Source organism: Fukomys damarensis, unplaced genomic scaffold, assembly GCF_012274545.1.
Source record: "Fukomys damarensis isolate Sample0158 unplaced genomic scaffold, DMR_v1.0_HiC HiC_scaffold_35, whole genome shotgun sequence".
Taxonomy (NCBI): domain Eukaryota; kingdom Metazoa; phylum Chordata; class Mammalia; order Rodentia; family Bathyergidae; genus Fukomys; species Fukomys damarensis.
In genome coordinates, this window is record NW_022900947.1 from 37,358,026 (window position 1) to 37,379,474 (window position 21,449).

A 21,449-nucleotide genomic window follows, 5' to 3' on the forward strand; every position below is an offset into this window, starting at 1 on the left:
TTTTTTTTTTTTTTTTTTTTTGATAAAAAGTAACTTGAATTAATCTAGTATTAACCAATCAGGGGTTTTTCCTATTTTTTTTTTAATTTTCCCTTGTTTTCACTTTACAAAACCCACTATTTTGATATTACACAGTAGAACCTTTCATTCTATTTTGTAGAATGGAGGCTGCCCTTACTCATGAATCACAAATAAAAGCCAATAAGATATATAACTACATTCGTTGTGATTTGGTCTTTTGACATTTCTGGTGACCAAAACAAGCTATCCAAAACACAACTGCCTCAGTACCCCTGAAGAATGCAAAAAATGTGACCTGGCTGCTTCTGAGGCCACTGACTTCTTCCTGGAGCCCTGATGGTTATGGTATTCCCCTTGGGTCTAGCTATGTTCTTTGCATTGAGTTCCCCAGACATTTTGCTTTTTAAATCTATGGTCAATTTGTGGTGTAAGAGAGTACATGACCTTGGGGTGGGTACTAAGGTTTGCTTTGTGCTATGAGAGACCATATACACCTTTGGGGTTTGTGATGGCAAACTACAAGTCACTGGCAGGAATCAAAGTTGCGACTGAGATAAGACTGAGCACCATAGGGAGGATCAGGTGCCTAACTCAGTCAGACAGAAATTGGCAGTAAATAGCAAATCCTGAAAGAGTGTGAATTCTGCCTTTTGGAAATTCACAGAAATTTTGTGTTTTATCCTTTTCTCTTCTGTTCTTGTACAGTTGGGAGAGGGAAATCATTGGCTAAGTTGGTCAAAGGAATCTCAGCACAAAAGCCACTTGACTAGTGGGCAAGGATTGGGTACTTTAGAGCTGTTAGAATGATGTGTCACCAAAAAGTAAGACTACCAAAGAGGATAAAGCGGACACCAAAGATGGCAGTGCCCACCAGCCTCAGGAAAATGTCTGTGCAATGAGCTATGCCATGAAAACACTCAGCTTTGCAACCTTTGACTCGACCTTGTAACACTTTCCTGTTAGGCTTTTATTTTGGCTGTCAGAGACCCAAGATTCCACATAAAAATGGAATCTTTAATTTTCACCTTCTGGTATGCCTGCCTTTTACACGGGCAAAGGATGGGACCCAGAACCTGCAAAGTACTTGTACAAGTAGCAAAATCTTTCTACTTTTTTGACTGATAAGTTTAATTACAAAGATCATTGTGTGGCATTCCCGATGAGCAAGACTGCTCACCTAAGAAGTGTATTTTAAAATAAGGACTTCCAAAGTGGGCCCAACCAGGGATGTTTATTATGATCCATGTGCTTCTTTCAAGATTGTAAAAATATTTCAAAAAGTTTGGTTTCTTTAAAGGAAAAATTTAAAACTTGAGCAACTAATTGATAAGACAAACTGAATTTCCCAACCTTTTGGATTGGTTACTATCCCACCATGAAGGTAAGAAAAGCAGATTGAAGTATTCATAAAAACCAGACAAAGATTTGCTTCTTTTTTAGAGTTTTCTATGACAAGCTCTCACACAGAAAATGCTTGATCTGTTCTATTTGTTAAAGGACCCCACAGAAAATCAGTAATACAGTTAAGAAGCAAAATCCAAATTGAAAGCCTCCTATATAACATGATTTCTAAAATACTGTACACCTTTCTAGAACTCCACCAGTTACTTTGAACAGATTTTAAAATTTTCTTCTTGTCTCATCTGTATACTTCCTTGTAAATTCCTATCATGAATTTCTATGACTTTTTGTTTTTGTTCAGCATCCTGTTTGAATCTTTCCATTCGTAACCTGAGTGACACCCAAACCCAATCTCCTCCTGGTCAGGATCTCCTAGAACACAGCTATCATGCAGTACTAGAGTTTCTAGCCACTCTCCAGAGAGAAATTTCAAGCTCACATTAAAAGAAAATAAATTAAATCCGTTTTAAGTAGAAGAGGGTGCTTCATCTACCTACATAAACTTTGTAGACATTCAGATCTTAAAATTTAGTCCACAACCTCAATAAAGTTAGTTTGAAGACTGGCAACATTCTCTAAGCTCTTCTTGGAAGAGAACAAATTTGCATTTTTTTTCCTCCATGCCCAAACTTTGAGATGTAAAATTTCCACTCAAATCTCTTTTAGGAATTTAGGGTTACCTGGCTCACTATTGCTTACAGAAGTGGAATGGGTAGATTCTAACAGGGACAGTGAAATTGGAAAATGACAAATGAAAAAATCTTAATTAAAGCTGTAAATTCTGCATACTAGTATATTTATTATATCTATATATGAATGTAAGTTATGCATGTATATGTGATATTTTTCTAACCTGGATGATGTTGCCAAAATTTATAAAGAGCTCTCTTTAATTATCTTAAAGTAAAACATAGGAAAATGAATCAAATATTTTCTCAGAAAATTAGAAACTAACTCAAAGGCCTTTTAGTTCATGGAATCTGAAATTATCTTTGGTAAACAAAGCTAGTTTTTAAATGACTGATAAAACTAAAAAAGAATGCCTTTAGCAATGTCAATATTAACTATAATTCTAGAATACATTTTAAACCTAAATTTATCAAAGAAACTTATTATCTTCTGGATGTTTAAGATCATCAAACTATGATACTAACCTAAGAACAGAATGAAAAATAAAAATTAATTGCTTGATGTGTGCCACTCACAGAAGTAAAAGGAGAAAGCAAAACTGTGTTGAACTTCTTAGCATTTTTGCTTCTGTGATATTTTTGATACTTTCCTGATTTCTCAGCAAAATAATTTGATGATGTTTCTTAGCAGTTTAAACAACTATTAAGATCAAGCAATTTGTGTGAACATGAGATAAGCATTTACAAATAAGCTTTTCATAACTTCCATTTTTTTTCAGTAACTTGAAATCGTAAATTAAACTAATAGATATTGATCTCGTGCCTGAATCATTTCTAAAATACCAAAACATTAGTTGAGCAGAAGTTTAAAGTGTATTTACTTTGACATCTTATTTTTATGGCATAGAAATGTGAAATCAATTTGTATCTATTAATAAACATGAAACATTGAGGAATATGTTTTTAAAAATTATTAAACAGTGAATACTAATGTAAGTGTTTACAATAGTCACTGGTTTTTCACTAGAAATTAAGATTACTAAACCTTAAAATATATAAGTAATAAAATTGCCCTCAGAACACATGGAAGATTAGTTCCAGAACTCTGGGTGAAAACCAAAATTCAGACACTTGAGTGCCTTATATTAATTGGCATAATCTTTGCATATAAACTACATGCAGCTTCCTGTATAATTAATTTAAATAATCTTTAGATTACTTATCTTTCCAAATATAGTGCAAATTGTATGTAAATAATTGCTATACTTTACTATTTAAAGAATAATGAAAAGAAAAAATCTGTATATGTTTGCTACAGACACATTTGCAAATAATGTTGATCCATGGTTTGTTGAATGGCTGGGGATTTAGCTCAGTGTTTCTGCAGCCTGCTTCACAAGCGCAAGGTCCCGAGTTCAATGCCTGGTACCAAACAAACAAACAAAAACCTCACCATGGTTTGTTGGATCTGTGAATGTAGAACTCACAGATATAGAGTGCTAACTCTGTAAGTAATTTAAATTACTAGAAATTGTACAGGAAACAACTCTGCAAAGAAAGTAAGATGATTTGATAAGAAAAGGTATGAAGAATGGTTTTGTTTAAAAAAAAGAAAAGTTCATTTTTTTTTAATTTTAAAGGTTATAACAGGTTTCTGAAAATCATATCCATGGTCCAAACTGGCAGAGATTAAATGGAGTTGTTTATAAAGCTGTATTTCAAAAGTAGCCTTAGTATTAATAGCATACTAGTTCAAAGTAGTTTTTGGTCTCCTCTGATAAAACGAAAGTATTTTTGGAGTGTTGGTCTGAAAATGTAACTCATTTTTTTCTTTTAAGCAATTGGCCCAGGATACAAAGATATGGTTTTATCAAGATACTTTTGACTGCTTAACATTGATTTAAAAAACTGAATCTCCTGAATATTAAAAGAATTTTTTGTTCACAACCATGACGGCTTCTGTACAGTATTTCCCCTTTTATTCATTCATTTATTTATTTTTCCTGTGCTGGGGAATCAAACACCATACTTTGCATAAGTTGGGCAAGTGCTCTGTCACAATTGGGCTACATGGACTAAATCCATAGCCCCTATATTTGCTTTTGAACAAGACTGTTTAATCAAGTGTTTCGAATGCTTCTTAAAATAAAATTTAAAGCAAGCCTTTTTTTCTCAAATTTACTTTGAGATTATTCAGTTGGGAGCTCTAAGGCACTGAAGGATATATTTATCATGGGGAAAAGACATATTAAATAGGGACCGGAGCTAGAGCTCAGTAACAGAATGCATACTAAATATGCTGACGCTTGGGTTCAATCTCAAGCACGCCCTTCTCCAAAATAAGGCTTATGTGATGTGCTAAGTTAAATGGAAAGCACTGTCAAATTCAATGATGCTAAGCCTTCTTTATGTTATATTTACAGGTACATTACAGATATATGTGTCCCTCAAATTGCAAGAGAATCCCAGCAATCTGTTATCAACCTTCATTCTCTTTACCATGTTAAAAATGCAATATCATAGAAATAATCAAATTTTTCTGTGAGTTGCATCATTAACCATGATCAATTTAGATTTTGTTATCCAAGGTCAATTGCTCTATTTTTATGCTGTTCTGAAAGCTTTTTGTTTTCCTTGGCTTGGTTTTGTTTTGTTTCATTTGCAAGCAACTAGAATTCTGCAGTGTATGTCTTCAAGGAGCTTTATGGAAAACATTTTGACAAGTGCAGATGTACGATAATTTTAAAATCATACTCTAGGACTGAGTACAATGTTCTAGAACTCCAATGAAGAAGCCGATGGAATCATGAAGTTGCTATATAAGATCAAGCAAAACAAGAATAAATTGCATGAGACTGAATGAGCTGATGCAGATTCATGAGTTTTTTAAAATTAATGATCTCTTAACATTCTGTTTTCCAGCTTTAAGAAAAGCTTTCTTTCCTTTAAACTATCCGTAACTTACAACAGTTTTACTAAGCATACTCTGTGAACAAAAATTGAAGTGTTTACTTTTTCCCTACCTGATTTCACTCTCCAGAATTTCAAAACTATTCGTGAATAGTCTTGTTTACATATATTCAATAGTACAGTCTCTTTCTACAACAGGATACAATTGGAAATACAGGTTATATTACCAAGGCTTTGACCAGCATCTCATTATACATAGGATGAAACCCTAGCTACTGCAGGTAAAATCTAAAGCCTGCATTGGCTTGGCTTTCTGTCACGGAGAAGCTTTTAAAAGTCTAATTTGAGATTCTTTATCAAAAGTACAGCACAGTAAACTTTAAAAAGAGCTTACATGGTCAATTACTACTCTCACTGCATTTCTGTAAATAAATTAGGCCAACTTCAATTAAACAAATATATTCTGCAAAGATATTATTCTTAGTAGAAATGAGGATGGCTTTAGAGAGAAAAATGACATTTCAAAACAAATGATACATCTATTATTATGTTGAAACCTTATTCATCATTTTGAAGTATTATTAACTACTGTAATCTAGACTCTGAATCTTTCTAGGTTCCTCCATTCCAGTTTTCACTCATGGAATTGCTAACAGTAAGAACTCTGTTCCTGAAGCTGGAGCTAAACAATTAGGTGTAACTCTTATGTCTGATGTGTAAGTAACAGAGAAAATTCACCAAAATGCTGTAAACCAGAGACATTCAAACTGCAAACCAGGATGAGAAATTGATAGTTTCATTCAATGGACAGATTTTCCTAATACATCAGAATAAGACTCCCATTTTGTCTGTGCATACCTTTTTCACAAGGCAGAATAATGCTGTAATTAGAATTTTACAGTCAGGAACTTCTGTAGGTAACTTTGGATTTATCAAACTTGAATCTTTAAAAGGCCTAAGAGATACTCTGATCCACCTGCTGGCTGACTTTAGCAACATGGCTAAGAAAACTATTCATATTTTACTTAGTCCCTTTCTAGAGATCCTCATGTTACCACTCCCTGTTTCAACTTAACAGTCATGGGACATTAGAGAATGGAACTGTCGCCAATTAGATGAAGAGAGAGGAGTCTATACAGTTGCTCACAATTTTTGTTTCAGGTTGACTATAATGGAGACTCACTGGCAAAAAATTAACAAATAGGCTTTTTGTTTGAAATGAACAGACTCCTCATCTAGCTCATTCTCTGATCTATGCATGGCTGGCTTGGTTCATAAGGGCCTTGGCTAAGGATTATACTCCAAATGCTTGATATCAATTTATATATTTTTAATATATTTATTTTATGGTACTGAGGATTAAATTTAGAGCTTCTGCACTGAAATACATCTCTAGCTTTTTAAAAACTTTATTTTTGAGACAGGATCTTACTGATTTTCCAAATTGCCCCCATTAGGTTCAAACTTGGGCTCCTCCTGCTTCAGCCTCACAGAATTCTGGGATTACAGGGTCGCAGCACCATACACAGCTCGGCATGCCATAGATTATTGAAAGTTTCAAATGTTTGGAACCAGTCACACATCAAACATAAAATAAACCCAAGATGATGACAACTGAGAGTAGCACCAAATTTCCTAAGTTTGGGTCATGATCTTAAGAGTGTGATCAAAAGGGAAAAATTATTAAAATAAAAATTATGAGAAATTAGACCAAGCCAAATTTAAAAATGGAGTAGTCTCGTTAAGTGTTACATAATCAAACAGTTTTTAAAAGCAGATAGATTTCAAACAGACCAGTTTTCTTGAAAACAGGATTTACTACTCTACTTTAGTCAGTGTAAAGTCTTCTCTGCTTAACCCTTCCAAAAAAGTTATCAGATGTATACCAATCAGGTTTCCCCCTATTTTTATTTCCTTCCTCCCATCTTACAAAATCCACAGTCCTGCTACTACACAATAGGTCCTCACTCTGTTTTGTAGAATGGATGCTGCCCCATTTGACAAATTACAAATAAAAGCCAAATAGATTATAACTACATTTGTTGTAATTTTATATTTGACAGATTGAATGCATTTCTTTAAGCTGAGTTCTGAAAAAACAAAGAAAGTAAAAATAATTCTTTCACTTAAATCCAGTATTATAATTTATTTATGTAAACAAGAATATTAAATCATATGAAATAGTTTTGTTTTCCATCAGCAAAACAATATGCTACAAGTTTTATTATAATGTTCAAATAGTCCTCTGGCTGTTGATTCTCACAGTTAAGCAAGACATTTTTCAGTTTTCATATTATATCCTTTAAATTCTGTAAAAATCTTCTATTCAAAAGCTATACTTAGCAGGAAGTCGTCTGAAATGTCAAATGGAGTAAATTGGAAACAGCTTACCACCCCAAAAGAATAATATTTCATAAAATGCTATGGAGTAAACAGTCAGATCCCATGGTGTTACTTGCTGAATATATAAGGCAATTTCAGAAAATTTTAACTCTTTCAAATTCTCTGCATCCTATTTGGTGGGCAGGAGTAAGCCATCAAATGCTCCCCAAGACCTTCGGCGAAATTTCATCTCAAACATTCTGTGGTCTCCATTTGAATTAGTTGTGGTAGGTCAGGATTCTAAAGGACAGATGTGCATTCTTGGTAGGAGTTATGTGGCCTTGCATTTTTCTTGGTGTCAAGTCCGCAGTCAAATCAACTGGCATTGCTTTGCTGCATAAAAATAGCACCACTGTGCTATGAATAACAGAAATAAATAAAAGGACTGTACATTCATGCCTGCATCTGTATTTGACTTCCAAAATGAAAGGCTTCAAGAAATAAAAATATGTTGAGGCTCTTTTATTTTTATCACTACTATTCTGTACCAGCAGATCTGAACAGTGCATGTTTTCTTCCATTAGAATTCTTCCAGGAGAAAGACCTACTGCAGGACAAACTCTCAGCCTAGATTAAGCCATGCATTTTTGATATCTTATCCAAGATGACTGAGAGGAAACATCCAAACTTCTCCTCACCAGGTTAATATCAGCATTTAACAAATAACCACTTGTTTTGTCCTGTGTTGAGATTTATTCAAACTGCCTATCATAAAAGAAAAATAGGACATTTCCATAAAAAAGAAGAGATAAGCTGTTTGGGGCATGTGACTATTGCTTATCTAATCATAAGTTATAAGGTTAATGAATAGCATTTGCTTTAGAAATATATAAGGATATCTTATGCATCAAAATAGCCCTGCATGACATATACTTTTTGTACGAAGTAGGCCCTCCCTTTCTTTTGTGAACCTAATATTGTAAGTCTAACTGTAGCTACATAGCTGCTGGTTAAGTGGAATAATTTTTAAATAAGTGGTCTTTGTACAGAGAGCCACCTTTTGGTATTAATTTTGAATGTTATTAAGTTAAATGTATGCAGAAATTCTCTTTTCTCCTTTTAAAATACGTGTGCTGTGTTTTAGAAAGGTAATGTCGTAGGTCTTTAAACTCTTAACACACCCAGATTTAAATAGGTTTGAATCACAGCTCTAGCAAGTCCTACTTCTATCATTTTGAGCAAATAACTTAACTTCACTAAGTCTGTTTTCTCAGTCAGTTCTGGCTGCTACAACAGTATGCCACAGACTGGCTGCTTATATTAGTTTTCCCATTGCTGAGATAAAGTACCTGACACCTGCAAATTAAAGGAGGAGGAATGACTGCCAAAAGGGAGTAATAAAAAGGAGGTGGACCCAAGCAAGACGGAAATGCAGCAGGACAAATATTAAAACCTATAGCTCCAGGGCCAGGGACGTAACCAGTGGCACTGCATCTGCCTGGCAAGCACAAGGTCCTGAGTTTGATCCAGTACTGGGTGTGGGGGACCTACAGTTCCATGATCAACACCCAGAAATTGTGGAGGCAAGATGTAAACCCCAAAGGACTTGGAAAGCCCTGGCCCTGGGATCTTTCTGGTTGCAGCCCACATGGCCTCTTGGGCTATCTCTGCCGGTGCCTACAGCTTCCCTCAGAAGACATTACTGGCATCTCCAACTCCTGGGGTCTCCACTGCAGCCTCAACTTCACTCTTACAGGCTCATGCATCTGGGCCCCTGGCAGAGACTGTCGAATAACAGTTTCGGGCTTGGGCCATCTGAAATCCGGGTGGGAGGCTCCACACCCCATTAACTCTTGCATTCTGCACATGTGTAAATCTAGTACCACACAGATAACACCAAAGTCTGATGCCAGCTGGGTCTGTAGATGGGGATCCTGTGACCATGGTTGCCATGACCTCTGAAAGCCTGGATGGTTGAACTCAGATACACTTCCTTGGGCAGCTCTGAGTGAGCCGAGTAGCCTGAGGCTCACTTCTAATGCAAAACTTTTCAAAAGTTTGCCCTTTTACACCCTTGAGCCTGAATAATTTCTGAGATATCCTCAAGGCATCTTTCCTATTGTCTTGATTCAAAGTACTTGGCTTCTTTTTAATGCTGCTAATTATTTTTAGCAATACTATTCTTCTAGGTCTCAATTTTATGAGCGCTTCCTTTTCAGCCAAGCTGCAAATTTTTTCACCTATTTTGGCTCTAATCTTTATGCCTGATTCTTACTACAGATCTGGCTAAAAACAGTCAGCAATACCTGTGCCACAGACTCTGCAGTGGGCTACCTTGAAATTTCCTTGGCTACCTTTAAATCCAGACTCATACAAAGTCTTAGGACATGAGAAAAATGAAGACAAGTTCTTTATCAGAAGGTAATATGCATGGCCTCTAACCCAGTTCAAAGAAGAGTCCTCATTCTCTTCTGAATCCTAACAAGCCTGGGCTTTACTGCAATATTATTTTGTTCTTCTGCGCCCCAACCAGAGCCACTCATCAAGATATACACAAGGGGGCGGGGTGGAGAACAGATAGTAGCTCACCAGAAGGAGCCATAGGTCATGTGACAGAAGGGTTCCTGCTGGACACTGTCCCTCCCAGGGCTACCTGAGCACCTAGCCCTACCCCAGCAACGGGGTGATGCTACAGCAGCAAAAACGAAGACTTGGGTCAGGATTGTGAGGAGCAAAGCTGCAGCTAGACCTAAGTAGCCCTCCCACCAAAGCCCTCGATGGATCTGAGACCAGCTACCACAGCCTGCCTTCTGCTTGCACAGATGAGCAGGCCCTGCTCTCCTCCATCCTTGCCAAGACAGCTAGCAACATCATCGATGTGTCTGCTGCAGACTCCCAGTGCATGGAGCAGCATGAGCATGTGGACCGGTCGAGGCATTACAGTACCCACTTGGCTGTGCTGAGCAGCAGCCTGACCCATTGGAAGAAGCTGACACCACCACCAACTCTCACCAGCCAGCCCCACCAAGCACCAGCCAATGAGCCCATCCCCTTCTCTGACCAGCAGCAGTTCTCCACGATAGCTGCTTATGCATACAGTGCACTCTCTCAGATCTGTGTGGATGAGAAAGAGGAGCTGGTTGTACAGTTGGGGATCCCATGAAGAGAGAGGTCCTTGAGCAGTTCTTCTCTCTTCAACCCATCTCCACCACACCTCCCTTGGCCCCCAGCCTCGCTGCAGCTTAAACAGTTCCCTAACCTGCTACTGATCACAGAGAAGAGTGTGGAGAAGAGTAGGGCTAGAAGCTCAAACAAGTGAGGATGGAGCAAGGCGGGGTAGCACTTTTGGGACTGGTCTTCGAAGCTCTGGCCAAGAGGACAGGACCTGGGAGGTGCCCAGTCCTTGGGAAGGCAGAGATAAACAACAGGGGACCCACGGATCGCCTTCCCCCCTTTCTCTTCAACTCAGATTTACTCTGGTCCCACTTTCCCTGACTTGGTGCTCATGTGCACCTCACTAGGGTTTGTGACCAGGGTCTGGATGAGCTTAAATTTGAATGAATTGAGTTTGTACTTCTAGCACCCTGAGTTTTTACGTGTTTGGTCTTTTTTCTTTTTGTTTTTTGTTTGTCACTTTCGATAAGGAAAGTGTGTTAAAAAAATTTTTAAAGATCTACATACAGCAGATCTAGGCTTTCTCCAGCACAGTTCTCCAATTTTCTAAACGACTTTCCCAAACAGTTCCAAAAGCTTCTGAACTAGACAGTCAGAAATAACAATGGCAATGACCCTGTTTCTCTGGTACCAAGCTTCTGTCAACTTTCCTGTTTCTGGGACAAAATACCTGACACTTGCAACTTCAAGGAGGGGAGGTTTATTTGGTTCATGGTTTCATAGATCAAAACCCATAGTCAGCTGGCTCTAATGCACAATGTTCCTCATAACAGAGGAACATGGCAGAAGAAACTTATCGATAACCCCTGCAATAGCTATCTCCTAACTGTGGAATGTGCCTCCATTAAGCAAAAGTTTATGAGGGAATGTGCTGGTAGATACAGTATTTAGGAAACTTTCTCTCATGATGGCTGCAAGCAAAGAATAAGTAAGAAGAAACAAAAAGAAGTAACCTTCTAGGTCATGCTCCTAGTGACCCACCTCTTCCTACTGGAGCCCCTCCTAAGAACACATTCAACTATGAATTTACCAATGGATTAATCCACAGTTGAGCATCTTCCACGAGCCAATCACCTTTCAAAGCCCCCACCTCTGAACAGATAAAATTGTGGAGGGATACCTTATATCTAAACCAAAACAGTGGTTTAAATAACATTTGTTGCTCACAGTTTGAAGTCTGAGATTAGAGTGTCAACATGGTGAGGCCCTCTTCCTGATGATGTCCCTTAGATGGCCTTCTTTGGTGGGGTTAGGGCAGAGAGCTCTAGTCCTTTTCTTTTGAGGACACTAATCCCACCCTATGAGCTTCACCTTTGAAAATTAGCACTTCCAAAAGTCCCACCTCCTACTACCATACCACTGACTTTGGGGGTTTCTACATATGAATTCATGGGGAACACAGACATGCAATTATTAACAACAACAACAAAAAAACAATCCTCACAGTGCTGCTCTGAAGAGTAAATAAGACAATCTATCTAAAGTGTTTAGTATAGCACTGAGTACAATATACAGTAAATTTTTAGCAAATGTGATATACTATTATTATGACAGTATTATTCCACATTATTATTTGGATTGGAAATTCTGGATACACTATCCTTCCTTTGTTTTGTTTTGTTTTTTTTTTTAATTCTGTAGCAACCTTAACCATGTTCATAAGAGCTTAGCTTAAAATTAATTTATTTTCCTTCTATACATATCTAATCAAAATACCATTTCCACAGATTTCAGCAGCTTCTCACTCTCACGTTTATCTGTCCCTTCTTCATAATTACTCAGCCCTTTTCTGTTAATATTTGTCATGTGTACTGATGTGATAACTGTGTACACTCATCCTACATGTGCCTGTTTTCACATATATATTATCATTAAAGAAGTGGAACCAGAATAACGTGCACCCCTGCAATAGCCATCTCCTAACTGTTCTATGTGCCTCCATTAAGCAAAATTGTAGGAGGGTATATGCTGGTAGATACAGTATTTAGGAAAACAATTTTCATATTTTTAAATTCTCTCTCCCTTTTCTATAATTACCTATTCAAGACCACAAGAGGGATGAAGTCATCAAGTTTTCTCCCTTTTCCCAAATTCCTTTCTTTCAACTGACAAAAAGAAAAGTATGTCTCTTAGGATGTGTGATCAAGATATATAGTGAAAATTTACATTTTAAAAGATTATTACAGTAAAATACACAGTTATTAATTCCCCTCAAAATACTCTCCGTATTTCAAACACATCCTATTGTTCTTGCTCGCAAAGCAAAACGATAGGTCTGCAAAGGAGATAAGTGCTTTCCAGGGGTTTTGAGTAGGAGTATAGATTTGACTACAAAATATAGCATGGTATATTTTAAAAGAAAACTGTTCTGTAGCCATGTGATTTTCTTGGTAGTTACAAAATATGGGTAAGTTAAAACTTGTAGGACTGTACACAAGAAAAAGTAAATGTTATGTATGTAAATTTTAAAAAGTAAGGTAATAAGGGAAAAGAAAAAATATGAGCAAATGAAAAATGGAAACAAAAATGTTTGTAAATGGTGAGGGGAGGGGGGTGAAGGGAGGGCAGGGACAAGGGAAAAAAATAAGAACCAAGACCTGTCATGTAAAGGTACAAGATCCCAACAATGAATGTAACTGCACTGTCTACCTAAAATGTACCAATAAACTCAATGAGAAAAAAAAAAGAAGTTAGCCCATCTGGTCAGTTAATAACTCTGACCAATAAATCTGTCATTGAAGACTGCTTTTACCAATTAGTTAAATTTAAATAAATTGAATGAGTAAAATTAACAGCTCCAAATTTTTTATAAGTATTTAAAATTCATGATACTATGAAAAGTACTTTATTAAAAATACATTTCATCAGCAAAGTTTGCCTGAAATTAATAATACTTCAATTTTCCCAATTATTTGTGAGTAACATGGCTGTACAAAGAGCCTCTAAAGAATAACAAACACCTCAATCCCAATAATGTTCTCAGAAATGGAGAACATGAATGATATGACTGTCTGCTAAAAATATTCATTCACAAGTACTCTGTGATTTCAAAGTGCTAAAGAAAATCTAGTAAGTTGTTTGATTGTTGAAAATAATGTTCACAATAGGTGATTACTCTGATTTTTACATTAGCTGGTATGTTGTTCAAATAATTGAATGTTATTACAGCAAAACTACTTCTATTCCTGTTTTCTTAATTATTTGAATAGTTTTCAAACTCAGGACCTTGTGCTTGTGAGGCAGGACAATAAGCTAAATCCCTGGCCCACAAACCAATTTTTTTTTCTTTTATTGAGTTTATTGGTACACTTTAGGTATACAGTACAGTTACATTCATCATTGGGATCTTGTACCTTTACATGACAGGTGGTCTTGTTTCTCATTTTCTCCCCTTGTCCCTGCCCTCCCTTCACCCCCTCCTCCCCTCCCCATTTACAAACACTTTATTCCCATTTTTTCATTTTCTTATATTTTTTTTCCCTTATTACCTTTCCCCTACCCTTCCCACTTTCCCTACAAATCGCTTCTTGGCCTTTTGGCTAAGATCAAATGTAAAAGAAAACAATACATCAAGGTACTAATTTTCAATGTCATATTTAAACCTAATAATCATTTATAAAAATTTATAATAGATTTAAATCATGAGTATTATGATAAATTAATAAAAAATCATTGACACTCAATGTCTAGTAACTGAAAGAATTTTGTTTCATTTTGCTTTGCTGTTGCTCTCACTCCGTTGCCTGCCTAAGCTAGCCTTGGACTAGCAACCAGCCTGCCTCAATCTCCCAAGTAGCTGGGATTAGAGGTGTATATCATCATGCCCAGCTGAAGGAAATTTTTTAAACTAGCAGTTGGCATTTTTATGAAGAGTTTTATTCTAAAGGTGTACAATAGGGCAATAAAAATAATTATGAGCATTAAAAAGTTATTAAACCAAAATGGACTTCTACGAGAGAAGGGAAATAGAAATGACTTCATGGAGAAAAAAGGAATTTGCTAAATGGTATAAGAAGAGCTTATCATCATTTTTTGAATTGTTGATGAGAGCCAAGTTACTATGAGATTTAAATTCCACTGGAGACATTTAAAAGAGCAATATAACAGCTTCACTTCACAATGACAATTACTATAATACCCTTAATTTGCATTCTCTGCCATTATTTAAAATGTTTATATATTGAATTTAAAATGTTTACAGTTTGTATAATTTCTCAAAATTCTTTTAGAGGTATACAAAAAAAAATATTCTGGAGACCAAAGTTCTAAAATACTATTGTTACACTGCTTCCTTAATAAGAATGCAGCTCATTTTGTTTCAATGTGTGTTAGGTTCAGGCACCAAATAAACATGGATAAAGCAAATGAAAACAGAAATTTCAAATTACTTTCCAATTGCTAAGCTCATTGAAGTTGCCACTGTAAAGATTGCCATGCTATTTGATATAATGGAGTCTCAATTTCACAGAGAGATCCACAGGTTCTGATGTGACGATTCTGAATCATTTGCTAGTTTCAGTGGGTGGCCCAGAGTTTAAAGTTTAACCTCTAGAATCTCTGAATTACTAAGCAACCACCATATCATTACAGCTCAATTCCAAGGAAAACTGTTTGAGCTTACTGAACTATGCCTACCAAAAATATAGAGATAGAATCCTATCCTTCTGTGCCAAAGAAAAAAAATAGCAATTTTTCTTCTACTTAGTTCTATAAAAATATATCTGATATGATTAATTTGACAACATTGGGACATATGAAGTTAGATTTAGGTTAAAATAGATGATGTTTTGAATCATTCAGGTATGGATACCAACATTTTTATTGGAATAAACCAAAAAGATGATTGGTCAAAATAAGCTTAGAAATGTATACTTATGGTTGTATATATTGAAAATAATCCAACTCTTGTTGTTACTAAAAATTCCCGTGTTTCATTGTAATCTGTAAATTGCAAATATAGATTTCTGATCCTAAGGCATAATATTGGTCTTCAGCCACTAAGCAAAATAATATTCTGTAAGAAAATACAAGGATTCAACCTATAAGCTTGAGCTATTGAGATTCAACCTCTCTGTGCAGCACTTCAGTTATGTAGAAAGCAAGATCAATTTGATGCAGGTGAAAGAAGGAAGCCTCTGCGTTCTGCCTCAAGAGCTATCACACCACTTCAAGCACAGCAATATTTGGCAGAGAAGAGAATTCTAATCTCAAATGATCTAGAAATGAGAATTACTGAGTCCAAAGAGAATAGGTAGTATTTAAACTCAACAAGAAATCTATTTTGTTTGGCACTGCCCCTTTATGCAGGGCATGGGGCATAGCAAAGGCAAAACAAGACTGTGGTTCTTACAGAATGACAGTGGCCATCCACAGAATGAGCATTTCTTGCAATTCAAAGATCAAAGGGAGGTGTTTACAGATGTTAAACATATAAAAATATTTTTTAAATATTTAAGTTTCTAGTCACAGCAACATAAAATGCAAGTAATAGAAAAGTTAATCACAAGTTTTTTCATATGAACTCTTCCAAGCTGGCATGGTGGGATATAGTATGTCTGCGAACCTAAGCCCAGCTTTCTGGAAGGCTGAGGCAAGAGAATCACAAGTTTGAGCCCAACCTGGACAACTTGGAAACTTTGCAAAGCCTTGTCTCAAACTTAAAAAATTAAAAAAGGTCTAGGATGTAACTCAATGCAAAAGCCCTGGGTTCAATCCCCAGAACTTCAAACATGAAAGCAATCTTTCATATCCTTAGCTCTGTCATAATCCAGATAACAACAATGACAATGATAATAATGATTACTTCTATGCCTTTCCTATCTGTCATCATTCTCCCTGCACATCCTATGCTACAGCCTTACAGTCAGGTATGTACACTGATAGGAATAACTGACATGCCTGTCTGGGAGAACACTGCAGGCAGAGAGTACATAGTAGCATAAAGAAAATATTAGCAGAGAGGTCAGGGAGGTAATGACAGTCAGAAAATGTAGACTAGCATGTGTATGTTGTACAACCGTTGGGGACTCTGCACTAATTTTTGTAATTGTCACTCACTGCCCTGGACTGTGCAATGCAGTGACCCTGCAGACAGACTTTAATGTTTGTTTAGGTCAGTAACTTGTATACTAAGTGAGATGAGAAGACTTTAGAAAACTCAGAGACAAGATTTGTGAATGTTTAAAAGATCTTTTTTCTGCTGTGTGTAGAATCACCTATAGGGTCCTTGAGAGACAGTGAAGAAGACAAGTAAAAGGCAGAAAGGTCAATCAGGCAGGGGCCAGGGTGGCTTGGACCAGGCAGACAGCAATTATGGAGCCAGTGAGCAATGAGATAGATAGATAGACAGACAGACAGACAGACGAGCCAGTAGGATTTGATGACAAGTGAGATATGGTGAGGAAAGGAGACAAAAGTCAAGGATGTTACAGACTGGAACAACTAGGAAAATGTTGTCATTCTTTACTGAAATGAGAAAAGCTGCGAAAAAAGACGGTGCAAGCTCCCCACGTGTGTGTGTGTGTGTGTGTGTGTGTGTGTAAAAGCACGTATATGCACATAGGTTCTGATTTCAGAGGAAAGATCTCATCTAGAAGCCTACATTTACAACTTTTAGAGAATCTATGGTTTTTAAAGCTATGAGCCTGAATTAAATTATGAGAAGGCAAAAGACAAAAGACTAAACCCTGAGCTACTTCATGTGGAAAGGGAAGAGAGATGAGGAAAAACAACACAGTAGACTAAAAATAAGGGGTCAAAGAAGAAAAATCTACCTGGAAGTCAAGTTAAGAGCTTATCAGGGAGAAGGAGATGACTTAGTGAGGCAAATGATGCCAGAATTCGAAGAAGAGGAGAAGAGCTACTGTGGGACACAGTAACACAGACGGAGGCTCCAAGAGATGCAGCAAAAGCTGGCTTTGGCTGGAGAGAAGCAATGATGTGGACTAGGGGTCTGAAACTTAGGGAAGTGGAATAAAATTTAAGATAAAATATAGGTTGAGTCATTAGTGCTTATGTGGCCTTAAGAAAGTATTAGATTTCCTGGGGAAAATACAAAAATGTTGAAAATAGAATCTTGTGGAATACCAATAATAAGGGATCAGTTAGAGCAAAAGGACAGGGACAGGTATGTGGCCAGCAAGCCGGGAAGCAGATCGTAGCAGAATGATGTTCTAGAAACTAAAAGCAAAGAAGCAAAGACAGTGCTGCAGATGAAGGATTAACAACAGGGTTGGAAGCGGGAGCCAAATTTTATACTTCCTTCACAGTCCCAAGTCTCTTAAGACATTGCACTTATGAGTTGTGTCAAATACTGTGAGCTTTAAAGATTGTTGGAAGAAAGAGCACACACTAGCTCTCTCATCCTTCTAGTGGGCCAATCTTGAGCCATTTGCTATATGTCATTTCCAAATTAAGTTCCAGTTGCCCACTATGGTAGCTGAGTAAATCATTTACTCTTTTGACCACCTTCTTTTCCCTGAATGATCTATTTACGGCCCCCCCACCCTTACCACTTCCCCCCACCCTCTCCCAAGTACACTACTTCGGCCCACCTCTTTGTCTTGTGCTCTGGCACCACCCATACACATTTATCTCTTCATTGCCCTATGGACTCTTTAGACTATACATATCATCATTCCTTTTCCATGTAGTAAACCAGTTGGTATTAAATTTCTGTTGAAGCATTTACATTTGCATAAGGCTTTATGGCTTTCAAAATTATCTCAAATAATTATTTCATTTAGTCTAGAAAATAGTTCTACCATTCAGGTATTATTATTCTTGTTGTGAATTTGAGCAAGCGGAAATTTAAATGATTTAAGAAACTAGTTCAAGCTCCAACAATTACTAAGCAAAGCCACCATGGCTTGAATAAAAATCAACAGATTTTTAATTTGGTGCCCTTAAAGGTTACATCTACGTATAAAAGAGACAAGGTATTTTACTAGAGTTATAAATAATTGAAAATTATAAGTATAGGAAAACTCAAGATTTTGAGAAAATTTGACTATGTTTAAGGTTTCACTGTAATGAAAATATACTGGTAGGGTTTTGGTGCTATTCATGATGGTATTATCTATGATCATTGTCAAAACACTGATTCTAAGCACCTCAAAGAAATAGTATCACATATTTCTCCCAAAATGAACTTACAATTCAATAAGAGAAATTCAAAGCATGTGTTTTGCAAAGATTCTAAAACTACATTGTTGGTGCTAATATAGTGAAATGGTTGCTGTCAGCAACCAGAGTTCAACAAAGCAAATAATGTGCTGGGAAAAGGAGAAGGAAATTAAAGAAGAAATAACTGAAGCTCTTTCATGGCAGAGAGATTTCTTTAGGACACAAAAATACCATTTAAAAATTACTTTCCATATATGATTACAGCCAAAGTAGAGTAAAGGAGTAGTCACGAAGCACACAGGGATTGATGGGCATTGAACTTTAGCCCTCTGAGCTCTCACATCTCAACTATAGAAACATACAAATGTTGATGTTTAATCCTCTGAAGAACAGTTCCCACAGTATTATCACTTTAGCACATTATTTGCATTACAGGACCTAGCACCAACACATGACATGAAGGATAAAGACAATTGTGTATCCTTTTATGTGAGAACAAAACATCTTAGAAATTATGATGGATTTAAAGACAGCGAACAGAAGATGAATTGAATTCACAGAACTAAGCACTGGGAAAAGCAGCTGTTACAAGTTGTGGGTTTTGGCTCAATTCATTCTGGAAGGATATTTGAGAGCTCTTCTGAGAAGGGGGCTGTAACAGAGGGCAACATTCAAGGATTAATAACAATCCCAGGAAGTTTAATTTATTTGGTGGAAGATAGAGCCTGGGAGTGGGAGCTGGATTTAAAATAATTTTGTAATGACCTTTCTGAACCTCAATTTCTTAATTTATAAAATTAAAGAGGCTAATATTTGAGAGATTTACTCTGGAAGCAAAATGAGAGAACAGCTGTGAAAGTACTTTGGAGAGGAGAAAGGAGCATATAATGTAAAGGGGGGAATTAGTCTATTCTTGGGACAAATGACTTCACTCGTGCAGAGGAGAAGACTAAGAGAGAAGTCAACTTTGAATCATCTTTCATTTCTTGGGCTAAGCAGAAACCAGACACTAACAGAATTTCAGGCCATTGCCTACACCAGCACAACTCTCTTCTTGCCAAGAAAGACCCTTGTCCTTTTAGCATGGTCATTATTCTTCTATGAAGTTGACGCCACTCTACTCCACTGATGTTCAATTTGTATCTCTCTAATTTCTCTGTGAAAATGTTTGCAATAGTCACTAATATTCTCTTCTTTTTCTTGAGTGTTTATAGCAGATTGGGTTTAACACTCCTAATGTAGGAAGCATGTTAAAATGATGACAGTGGTGGTGGTGATCATGATTTTAAGAAATAACTTTTTGTTTTTATGTTTTGGAAAACATAAAGCTCAGGGCTTCTTAAACAGCCCATTTGCCCATCAGTTGGAAACTGGATAAAGAAGATGTGGTTTTTCTATAAAATGGAATATTACTCAGCCATAAAGAATGGGAAATTAGATTCATTCATAGGAAAATAGATATGTATTGAGGATATACTCCTAAGTGAAATAAATAAGTCACACATGTTTAAATACTGAATAGTTTCTCTGGTGTGAATAAACTGTAATAGTACATAAGATCCTAATGAGATAAATGACATTGTGAAATGGGAAGAAAAGGGCTAAAGGTGCAGGGAAGGTGGGATGGGTAGGGGAAGGGTAATAAGAGAAAAGAAAAAATGTGAGAAAATCAAAAGATGGAAATAAAGTGTTTATAAATGGGGGGGTGAAGGGAGGGCAGGAACAAGGGGAAAAAATGAGAACCAAGATCTGTCATGTAGAGGTACAAGATCCCAACAATGAATGTAACTGTACTGCACCCTAAAATGTAACAATAAACTCAATTTTTAAAAAGCATCACTATTGACATTTTGGGCCTCATTTTTTTTTATTTGGGGGACCATGCATTGAGATACATTTAACAGGATACTTGGCCTCTGTCCATAAAACCTTAGTAGCAATGCCTTCTGTGTGCACAGTTATAACACTAAAAGTGTTTACACACATTACCAAATGCTTCTGGGTAAAAGAGGGGTGCTGCCAAGTTATCCCTGCAGTAGATAGATAAAAATTAATATCATGATCACCATAATTGCCTTCATTGTTTCAGAGTCCCTGGGATGATATGCAGAACAAAATAAGTAATCGATTTATTCAATGAATGAAAAACTGAGAGGACTATATTGGTCCTATTTATAAAATGGTCCATCGCATATACCATTGTATGACTGTATTATATAATGAATGCTTTTCTGTTTGTACGATTGTATTATGTAATGAATGATTTTCTGTTTGGCCTACAATATATTTTTTGTCCATGAGCATTTTTTAGTGACTATATGTATAGTAAAAATTATTTGTTTATGAATATACAAAAATCATAGGCAGCAGTGGCTTTTCTCAATACCACTATTAACATACCTGTCATAATCCCACTGACCCATCAAGCATGAGAGAGAATAATTATTTTAAATTCCAGGTAAATATTGCATCAAACACCAATTATCAGAACCATTTTCAGAAAATATATTCTATAAGAAAAAAATTACAACCAAGAATTCTAAAAAGATTCTTTGGAAAATAATCTTCCAGATTTGTATAGTTAAGAAAAGGCTGTTTTCTTTAAACAAAGATTTTTGAATGTCAATGTCTCATCAGTCTTTCCAAGTTGTTTTCCAAGATCATCAATCTTCTCTGAGGTTAGAAATTCTGTTCCATTTTCTGATAGTAAATGTTACGTTTTGATCTAAAATGTCCTCCCAAGAGTTTATTTTTGAGCTAGGACTTTTGGAAATGTGATTGTATCAGAAATGTGTTGACCTCTTTTATGGATTAGTCCATTTATGAGTTCATAGCTGAATGGGCTGTTAGGGATGGGACCCGTTAGAG

General features: G+C 36.4%; 1 protein-coding gene and 1 pseudogene across 1 annotated transcript in view; one reads left to right on the forward strand and one right to left on the reverse strand.

Moving 5' to 3' along the window:
* Corin (corin, serine peptidase) overlaps nucleotides 1–21,449 on the reverse strand; it is a 243,289-nt gene that overhangs the window by 112,697 nt on the left and 109,143 nt on the right. The window lies entirely within an intron of this gene.
* LOC104873540 lies at nucleotides 9,971–10,446 on the forward strand (annotated as a pseudogene).